Source organism: Urocampus carinirostris, chromosome 1 (assembly GCF_059441175.1).
Source record: "Urocampus carinirostris isolate Australia breed hairy pipefish chromosome 1, RoL_Ucar_1.0, whole genome shotgun sequence".
Lineage (NCBI taxonomy): Eukaryota > Metazoa > Chordata > Actinopteri > Syngnathiformes > Syngnathidae > Urocampus > Urocampus carinirostris.
The window spans coordinates 13,501,686-13,513,296 of NC_142349.1; positions in this window are offsets into that span (position 1 = coordinate 13,501,686).

The window sequence follows — 11,611 nt, forward strand, 5'->3', positions numbered from 1 at the left end:
TTTACAACATTAAACAAGTACTGTAGCGGCTGGGCATGCCACACATTCGTCCTTCAGCAAAGAAAGGATATTAAGCCCGAGTCCAGCTCCAATTGACGTTTTACATCACGTGTCTCAAGATGTAACTCTTTTGCCATCTTCGAATGATTGAATGAATGAATGAAAACTTTATTTCGAACAAAAATAAAAACGGAACAAAAACAATGAGTCAACAACAAAATAATGTTCGAAAAGTGGGAGTCAGAAGCAGATGCTTATTTTCCCTACCCCTTTATCTTCCCTATTTAATACATTTTACAAATCCTCTTCTCCTCTTGTGTCTAATATAAGAAAATCTCTTGGATATACTTATTACATAGGTCAAATATCAATTATAATAATTACAATAATCACATATTTTATACACTAATCTTCGTAATACCCATCCCTCAACGTCATAATGCCACTAGTTACCAAAGATCACTGCGGCACCAATGATAATAACAATAAAAATAGAAATAATATTTATAATGACAGTTATGATATAATAATAGCAACAAGAACAACAAAGTTAACCATAGTTTTAAACGCAGTATTTCCAATCTCACTCATGTCCCATTTTCATCCCTGTATTTCGCCAGTAATGTTTTTTTTGTATTTAAATTTGAACACATGAATAGTTGGACATTGTTTGATCTTTCCTTGTAAATTATTCCAAAGTTTGACTCCACACACACACACACACACACACACACACACACACATACTTTTTCTGGTTGTTCTCATCTTTGGGATTTTGAATTTACTACAGCCCCACTCAAGTTATAATTTCCCTCTTTCCGAATGAATAATTGTTGAATGTTTTCTGGCACAGTTTTTTTGTTGACCTAAAATAACAGTTATTATTAAATCATCCAATTTTAATAATTTGGACAGCATTGATAAAATATTAGTATAATTCGAAAATTTGAAATCAGGAATGTGGCTCGAGACGCAAATAGATCGTCCTCTTCGGCTCAAGCTACAGCCATAGCCTGTTGCTTTGCCATTTTCCATCGGTTAAAAGTCGCGGTCCTGTCGGCTTTTCGATAATTTTTTGTTTTTTCCCTGGCTTGGTGGATGAAATAGCCACCAATTTTAATATATCGTTTTTGCTCGGAGAGGAGGTCTGGGGGGAAAGGGTGCGAAAATGTGTCTCAAACCAGAAGTGACGTCATAATTGCGCGACAAAACATGAGATTTCCGCTCGTTTTTTCATCGTGATTGTGTACTGTAATTACACCCCCTGAAGGGTCGCGTTTCAATCTGGCCAGGCTTCTCTCTCTATGAACTTTTTTTAATTTCATTTGGGGGGCATCGTCCAAATTCCCTTCTCCTCCAGTCCTCACAGATATAATATTAAATTGTGTGTTTGATTCAGACTCAGTCCTGAAAATCAACTTCATTGGTCGGGTTTTGGAGTAGTCCAAACTCTTTCATTGTCAGCGTATCTCAAAAAGTCTACATAGATAATGGTTCTGACTGTTAATCTGTGACCAAATCCATTTCTTCTACTCCTCCTGCTATTGTCGGTTTACAAAAACACAAATCAACACAACAATGTATTTTATTGTGCTGCTTGCTACACAAAGTTTGCTAATACCCTCTATCAACAGTACATCATTTGAATACCCGCGACCGTACTGAGGTTAGGTAGTGCAGATAATGAATGAATGGATGATTCACATATATTTGACGGAGAAGGCTTAGCAGGCTCTGACTACCACTGCACATGCTTTCTACATAATGATTTAACACCTCATACAGAATACCGATTTACAGTTGTCAAGTAAAACTGAAATGTCAAAAGTCTCACAAGATTTGCTGATGTCTCTTGAAATCAAGTTTGAACAACAAAGGTTTTCGAACTTTAGTAATCACCAGTGACGCGGCGGTTTTCTCGGATGCTTTTTGGAGTAAAACAGCGTGGCACCATCGGCGTTGAGCATCTAACATGTGCTGCTCATGGGCAAGGAACAGGAGCACACAGCGCTCTGCTGTTTTCCAGAATCCATGCTGAACGATAATAACGTCTGAAAGTCATATTTGCCAAAATCACATCTGCCTTTAGAGGTCAGATGGCACCCAAAATATAACACCAAGCAGAATGAGGGCAAGCAGTAACAAAAGATCTCCAACAAATTACCGCAATTTTGGTATTACAAAGAAAAAGCTCCGCCTCTCTCGATTGGAGCTATTTTTGTGTTTTAAAAGCCTTTCTTATTATTGCACAGGAATGATATACATACTGTATTCAACAATGTTATCACGTTTTTACAGCAGACTTTACTTCGACAAATCAAAGTGTTTGATTTCTTTAATCAAAATGATTAGCTAGAAAAGTGCTCGAACAGGTAAAAGTTCTCTCTTCATATTATTAAAGCATGCAAATTTCTGGCTTTTACAAAAGCTCCAATAAGGAGCCACACAATGACGTTTTCAAACACCAAACTTCCTGAAGTTTTGTTGATCCTCTCAAAACAATTACAATAATTTCGCTATTAGGTGCATGGTCTGTCCAAAACTGTGGCACTGCTTTTTCAGAATCTCTATCGCAATAATTTTATTTATTTTTTTTCAATTATTATTCTTTAGACCCGGTTAATGGGGACCAAAACCACCCACTAAAAGTAAAAATCTGCGAAGTAGCGACGCCCCTTCAAAAAAAAATTAAAAAAAATAAAATTTAAAAAAAATAAATCTCATCTCATCTCATTATCTGCACCGCTTATCCTTTTTAGGGTCGCGGGGGGGCTGGAGCCCATCCCAGCCATCTCCGGGAAGTGGGCAGGGTACACCCTGAACTGGTAGCCAGCCAATCGCAGCTGCAAATCACATTAGTTCTCGCAGCTAGCTGCGTTCTTCATCGACGCACAAGCTGAGTGATCCACCGCTAAGAGTCGTACAGCTGGGCGATTTTACGTCCACCCGGGACGATCGGAGACAAATTCACGACAGGGTTTTTACTTGCGCCGCACCGCGGGTGCCGTTCGGTCGCTCCCACGAGCGAGCCCCTAAGCCGCGGCGCGCACGACACCGACACAGTTACGGTAGTCCCGCGCACGTCCGCTATCTTTCGCCCGCCGCGCGCGGACGGCCGGGCTCCCCCCATTTACGGAGGTAGCCCGATCACACTCTGTCGCGCGGCCCGGGAGTGACACCCGCCGCGCCCTCCTGTCTCCTGACTGTCAGGAGACAATCTTCAATAAGGGGACGTGGAGGGGACTCGGGAGGAGGACAGAGAGTGCTGGCAGAAACTGGCTTTAGGAGGAAGACTTGAAACTTGGGATGGACAGTGAGAGAGGGAGATAATCTCAGCCTCACCGTGGGAGGGTTTACCACACGCTCCACTTCAGACGGTCCCAAAAACTTCCTCGACTTTCATTGCAGGGGGAGATCCCGTGCCGAGAGGTAGACCATCAGACCCGGCCAATAGTTGGAGCAACACTGTGCCTATCGGCAAGCATCTGGTTGCGGGCCATAGTAAAGGAAAGGGCAGCCCAGACTTCATGCCACACCCAACAAGCGGGCAGTCCGGTGGAATCGGTTAGTCTTGCTGGGCCTCCTGGATAGTCTTCTCCACTTCCAGACGGCCGCTTCCACCACACAAGACAATGGAAGTATGTTCTCCTCTTGGGAAGTAGTGGAGTCAAGGGTGAACTGATTTGACAAGGCATCTGGCTTGAAGTTTTGGAAACCTGGGCGATAGGCGAGGGTGAACTGAAAATAACCCAGGAACGAGTTGAGCCGACGAGTTGAGCAGAGGTAAGACAGGTTTTTATGGTCAGACCAGACCACGAAAGTCTGAGAACTTCCCTCCAGCCAATGTCTCCACTCCCGTAGCGCCAAAACAACTCCCAGCTTCATAATTTCTCTCAGCGGGGTCGGTTTACGAGAGAAGAAAGCACATGGATGAATCTTTCGGCCCGAACAGAGCCTTGCAAGAGGAAGACACCAACCCCTGAATCAGTGGAGTCCACCTCCACGATGAAATGTGCAAAACCAAATAGATCTTTTAACTTGCTTAAGGCAGATTTGGCTTTGGCTGACCAGGAGAATGGAGTCTTGACTGAGGTTAGTTTAGTAAGAGGAATTGTAACTTTGTTGTAATTAGGATGAAACAGCAATCAAAATTTGCAAAATAAAGAAACCTCTGCAGTTGTATGGTTTCAAGGAGTTGGCCAATCTATTGCAGCCTGGACGTTTACCAGATCTTCCTTGATCAGCCCTCATGCCACGATAAAACCCAAGAAGCTAACAGACGACATTTTTCTGCTTTAAAAAAAACAATAAGAAAAATAGTATTTTTTCAAAGAGCCGAGAGAAGGACCAGACCAACGTGCCACACCGAATGTGACGCAAGTTCTCATACCGCAGGAGAAGATTTCACACCACGTATGGGGGAGTATGTATTTAATAAAGAGTCATCAAATTCTAAATAACATTATTAATATGTAATAATATATAGAATTTCACATGTCCTCCAGCATCCCACCCTTCGTAAAAAAGTGGTGTTCACGGCTGCAATTTCATTTAGCACTATTAGAAATTCATTTCTGAGCAAATGATTTTGCCTCAAGAGGTCTGTGCACAACCTAATTCTTTTTCACCAGCTCAAGTTCTCATCATCTCCCGAGGTGAATGCTCAATAACGTGTTGCTTTTATTTTTTGAGGTTATTATCGGGGCTCCTTAGGAAGCGGCTAAGTACCGTGTATGTAACGATGTGTATGTATGTGTATATATATATATATATATGTATATATATATATATATATATATATATATATATATATATATATATATATATATCTCATCTCATTAGCTGCACCGCTTATCCTCAGTAGGGTCGCGGGGGTGCTGGAGCCCATCCCAGCAATCATCGGGCAGTGGGCAGGGGACACCCTGAACTGGTTGCCAGCCAATTGCAGGGCACATAGGGACAGACGACTCGCTCGTTCATTCACACCTAGGGACAATTTGGACCAGCCAATCCTCCTGAAGTGCATGTCTTTGGAATGTGGGAGGAAACCGGAGTGCCCGGAGGAAACCCACGCAAGCACGGGGAGAACATACAAACTCCACACAGGAAGGCCGGTAGCTGGATTTGAACCCACACAGGAGGTTCCCAAGACCTCAGAACTGTGCCGCACATGCGCTAACCACTGCGCCGCCGTGCTTATATGTCTCTCATCTCTCATCAGCTGCACCGCTTATCCTCAGTAGGGTCGCGGGGTTGCTGGAGCCCATCCCAGCAATCATCGGGCAGTGGGCAGGGGACACCCTGGACTGGTTGCCAGCCAATCGCAGGTGCTTATATGTATATATATATATATATATATATATATATATATATATATATATATATATATATATATATATATATATATATATATATATATATATATATATATATATATATATATATATATATATATATATATATAGACCCCTTATGATGACACAAAACTTTGGTCCTCGATTTCCCTCGCCCGGGCGCGGGTTACCGGGGGCCCCTTCTGGAGCCAGGCCTGGAAGTGGGGTCCGCTGGCGAGCGCCTGGTGGCACAGCCCGAAGGGACGACGTAGAACCCTCTTCCCATGGGCTCACCACCTGTAGGAGGGGCCAAAGGGGTCGGGTGCGCAGAGAGCTGGGTAGCGGCCAAGGGAGGGGTCCTTGGCGCGACGATCCCCGGCTACAGAAACTGGCTTTTGGGACATGGCACGTTACCTCTCTGGCAGGGAGGGAGCCCGAGTTGGTGCGTGAGGTTGAGAAATTCCCACTAGATATAGTCGGATTCCCCTCCACGCACGGCTTGGGCTTTGGTACCAGTCCTCTCGAGAGGGTTTGGACTCTCTTCCACTCTGGAGTTGCCCGTGGTGAGAGGCGCAGAGACGGTGTGGGCATATTAATTGCTCCACGGCTCGGCGTCTGTACGTTGGGGTTCACCCCAGTAGACGAGAGGGTAGCCTCCCTCCGCCTTCGGGTGGGGGGACGGGTCCTGACTGTTGTTTGTGCTTATGCACCAAATAGCAGTTCGGAGTACCCACCCTTCTTGGAGTCCTTAGAGGGTGTGCTTGAGAGCGCGCCCCCTGGGGACTCCCTCGTACTGCTGGGAGACTTCAACGCTCACGTGGGCAATGACAGTGAGTTGACTTGAACCCGAGTGGTGTTTCGTTATTGGACTTCTGTGCCCGTCATGGTTTGTCCATAATGAACACCATGTTCAGACATAAGTGTGTCCATATGTGCACTTGGCACCAGGACACCCTAGGCCGTAGTTCGATGATCGACTTTGTCGTCGGACCTGCGGCCGCATGTTCTGGATACTCGGGTGAAGAGAGGGGCGGAGCTGCCAAATGATCACCACCTGTTGGTGAGTTGGCTTGGATGGTGGGGGAAGATGCCGGCCCGACCCGGCAGACCCAAGCGTGTTGTGAGGGTCTGTTGGGAACGGCTGGCAGAATCTCCTGTCAGAAGAAGTTTCAATTCACACCTCCGGCAGAACTTCGCCCATGTCCCGAGGGAGGCGGGGGATATTGAGTCCGAATGGACCATGTTCCGCGCCTCTATTGTCGAAGCGGCTGATCGGAGCTGTGGCCGCAAGGAAGTCGGTGCCTGCCGCGGCGGCAACCCTCAGACCCGTTGGTGGTCACCGGCGGTGACCGTCAAGCTTAAGGGGCCGGTCACACAGCCGTTTGCGGCTGAATCACGGCTAAAATTTGCCCGTGATGGAAAATGCGCAAAATTGGCCAACCCGCTGTTCATCGGTGGTATGCCCGCAAAACAGACGCCGGTGACTGTTCCGCTTCCTCATCGCGTCATTTCTGCGTCATTTTCTCATGTGGACCACGGGTATAAAAGCTCCCGAGACGGTGTTGTGCCCAAATCCGACTCCTACGCAACACCCCCCACCCCCTCGCGTGAACGCGCATTCTGCTGCGATCGCTTTTGTTGGAAGCGTGCATTGACGTTGGTGACTTTTTCATCCGCGTTAACAAACGCATTTTGTAGAATACGATCGCACTTTATTGTTTAAATAAACGCGTTATATAGACTAGGATCTCCCAATTGTTATAATTAGCTCGCTTTATTGTTTTAATAAGCGTTTTATATAGAATACGATCGCTTTTGTTGGAATCGCAGCAGAATGCGCGTTCACGCGAGGGGTGGAAGATTTACCGTTCGATTACGTTCACAACAAAAACAAAGACGAATTTCTGGCCGTGGTTCAGCCTCGATACGCTCGTGAAGGGCTGTGTACCACTTTTTCGCGCTGCCACCCGTGCACGAATTTCCGACCGCGTGTTAAGCACTGCTGTATCTCGTCTGAATGGCGATCTCAAAGCGTCCAAGAGCGTCCGCCTCACAGGCAGAAATTTCTGGCCGTGATTCAGCCGCAAACGGTGAGGTTGAGAAATTCAATAAGGGGACGTGGAGGGGACTCGGGAGGAGGACAGAGAAGGATAAGAAGGAGTCTTATCGGGCCTTTCTGGCCTGTAGGACTCTGGAAGCAGCTGGCAAGTATCGGCTGGCCAAGCGGAATGCGGCTTCGGTGGTGGCCGAGGCAAAAACTCGGGCATGGGAGGAGTTTGGCGAGGCCATGGAAGCCGACTTCCGAACGGCTTCGAGGAAATTCTGGTCCACCATCTGGCGTCTTAGGGGGGAAGCGGTGTGCCATCGACACTGTATATAGTGCCGATGGGGCGCTACTGACCTCGACCCGGGACGTTGTGAATCGGTGGGCGGAGTACTTCGAAGACCTCCTCAATCCCACCGACACGTCTTCCTCTGGGGAAGCAGAGCCTGAGGACTCTGGGTTGGGCTCTCGTATCACTGGGGTTGAAGTCACCGAGGTGGTCAAAAAACTCCTCGGTGGCAGGGCCCCGGGGCTCGATGAGATCCACCCGGATTTCATTAAAGCTCTGGATGTTGTGGGCGTGTCATAGTTGACACGCCTCTGCAACATCGTGTGGACATCGGGGACAGTGCCTCCGTACTGGCAGACTGGGGTGGTGGTTCCCGAAGGGGGACCGGAGAGTGTGTTCCATCTACAGGGGAATCACACTTCTCAGCATCCCTGGTAAGGTCTATTCAGGGGTACTGGAGAGGAGGGTCCGCCAGGAAGTCGAATCTCAGATTCAGGAGGAACAGTGTGGCTTTTGTCCTGGCCGTGGAACACTGGACCAGCTCTATGCACTCTGCAGGGTCTTTGAGAGTGCATGGGAGTTTGCCTGTCCGGTCTACATGTGTTTTGTGGACTTGGAGAAGGCATTCGACCGTGTTCCTCTGGAGGCCCTGTGGGGGGTGCTTCGGGAGTATGGGGTACCACACAGTCTTATCCGGGCTGTGCGGTCCCTGTATGCCCGGAGCCAGAGTCTGGTCCGCATTGCCGGCAGTAAGTCGGATTTGTTCCCGGTGAGGGTTGGGTTCCGCCAGGGCTGCCCTTTGTCACCGATTCTGTTCATAACTTTTATGGACAGAATTTCTAGGCGCAGCCTTGGTGGGGATGGAGTCCGGTTTGGGGGCTTTTTGCAGATGACGTGGTGCTGTTAGCTTCCTCAGGCGGTGATCTTCAGCTCTCGCTGGAGCGATTCGCATCCGAGTGTGAAGCGGCCGGGATGAGGATCAGCACCTCCAAGTCCGAGGCCATGGTTCTCAGTCGGAAAAGGGTGGTATGCTCCCTCCGGGTCGGGGAGGAGGTCTTGCCCCAAGTGGAGGAGTTCAAGAATCTTGGGGTCTTGTTCTCGAGTGAGGGTAGGATAGAACGAGAGATCGACAGACGGGTCGGTGCAGCGTCTGCCGTCATTCGGACCCTGTACCGGTCCGTCGTGGTGAAGAGGGAGCTGAGCCGAAAGGCAAAGCTCTCGATCTACCGGTCGATCTACGTTCCTACCCTCACTTATGGTCATGAACTTTAGGTCATGACCGAAAGAACACGATCCCGGATACAAGTGGCCGAAATGAGTTGAGGGTGGCTGGGTTCTCCCTTAGAGATAAGGTGAGAAGCTCAGTCATCCGGGAGGGACTCGGTGTAGAGCCACTGCTCCTCCGCGTTGAGAGGAGCCAGTTGAGGTGGCTCGGGCATCTAATAAGGATGCCTCCTGGACGCCTCCCTCGGGAGGTGTTCCGGGCATGTCCCACCGACAGGAGGCTCCGGGGGCGGCCCAGGACACGTTGGAGAGACTACATCTCTCGGCTGGCTTGGGAACGCCTCGGGGTCCGGTCGGATGAGCTGGAGGAGGTGGCTGGGGATAGGGACGTCTGGGCTTCCCTTTTAACGCTGCTGCCCCCGCGACTCGACCTCGGATAAACGGAAGATAATGGATGGATGGATATATATATATATATTTATATATATATATATATATATATATATATATATATATATATATATATATATATATATACTGGACTGTCTCAGAAAATTAGAATATTGTGATAAAGTTCTTTATTTTCTGTAATGCAATTAAAAAAACAAAAATGTCATACATTCTGGATTCATTACACATCAACTGAACTATTTCAAGCCTTTTATTATTTGAATATTGCTGATTTTGGCTTACAGCTAAAAAAAACTCAAAAATCCTATCTCAAAATATTAGAATACTTTCTCAGACCAAGTAAAAAAAATAATTTTATAACAGCAAAACTAAATCAAATATTTGAAAATGTCCATTGATGCACTCAGTACTTGGTTGGGAATCCTTTTGCACGGATTACTGCATCAATCCGGCGTGGCATGGAGGCAATCAGCCTGTGGCATTGCTGAGGTGTTATTGATGCCCAGGATGCTTCGATAGCGGCCTTCAGCTCATTTGCATTTGTAGGTCTGGTGTCTTTCATCTTCTTCTTAACTTAAACCCCACAAATTCTCGATGGGGTTCAGGTCAGGGGAATTAGCAGGCCAATCAAGGACAGTGATGCCATGGTCAGTGCACCAGTTACTGGTGGTTTTGGCACTGTGGGCAGGTGCCAGATCATGCTGGAAAATGAAATCCTCATCTCCATAGAGCTTTTCAGCAGATGGAAGCATGTAGTGCTCTAAAATCTCTTTGTACACAGTTGCATTTACTCTGGACTTGATGAAACACAGTGGACCAACACCAGCAGCTGACATGGCTCCCCAAACCATTGCTGACTGTGGGAACTTCACACTGGATTTCAAGCAACTTGGATTTTGCTCTTCTCCAGCCTTTCTCCAGACTCTGGCGCCTTGACTTCCAAATGAAATGCAAAACTTGCTTTCGTCTGAAAAGAGGACTTTGGACCACTCTGCAACTGTCCAGTGCTTCTTCTCCATAGCCCAAGTCAGACGCTTCTTCCGTTGTCTTGAGTTCAGAAGTGGCTTGACCATGGGAATACGGCTATTGTAGCCCATTTCCCGGACACGTCTGTGAACTGTGGCTTTTGATACCTGGACTCCAGCTTCAGCCCACTGTCTTTGAAGCTCCCTCAAATTCTGGAAGCGGCTCTTCTTCACAATTGTGTTAAGGCTGCGGTCATCTCTCTTGGTTGTGCAGCGTTTCCGGCCACATTTTTCCCTTCCAACAGACTTTTTGCGGATATGCTTTGAAACTGCACTCTGTGAACAGCCTGCTCTTTGAGAAATTTCTTTTTGTGTCTTACCCTCCTGATGGAGGGTATCAATGATGGTCCTCTGGACAGCAGTCAGATCAGCAGTGATTTAGTTTACTGAACCAAGCTGAGTGTTTTTAAGGCTCAGGAAACCCTCGCAAGGGGTTTCGAGTTAATTAGATGATTCAGGTGATTAGTTAAATAGCCTACTTGTATACTTTTTCATGATATTCTAATATTTTGAGATAGGATTTTTGAGTTTTCTTAAGCTGTAAGCCAAATTCAGCAATATTCAAATAATAAAAGGCTTGAAATAGTTCAGTTGATGTGTAATGAATCCAGAATGTATGACATTTTTGTTTTTTTAATTGCATTACAGAAAATAAAGAACTTTATCACAATATTCTAATTTTCTGAGACAGTCCAGTATATATATATATATATATATATATATATATATATATACATATATACGTGTATATAAATATAAATAGAATAGTTGGGATTAAAATTCATTGCAATGTGATACAACTCCATTTGCAAGGCCGTGATACTGGTTTGTTTTTGTAGTTTTTTTTTTTTAAACAAATTTGGAATGGACTTGTCCATATTGTTCTGTAAATGCACCATCCATTATCCGCACCATTTATCCTCAGTGGGGTTGCGGGGTGCTGGAGCCCATCCCAGCTATCTTTGGGCAGTGGGCAAGGGACACCCTGAAGTGGTTGCCAACTAGTCGCAGGGCACGCAGGACAGACAACTCACTAGTGCGTTCCCACCTAGGGACAATCTGCACCAGCCAATATACTGACATGTTTTTGGAATGTGGGATAACACCCGGAGTCCTTGAGGAAACCCACACAAGCACGGGGAGAACATGCAAACTTCACACAGGAAGGTTAGAAAACATCACCTCAGAATTGTTCCGCACACACGCAAACCACTGAGCTGCCGTGCTGGTAAATGCACCAATACTTTATAAAAGGGGTGTCAAAGTCAGATGGACGGAGGAACAC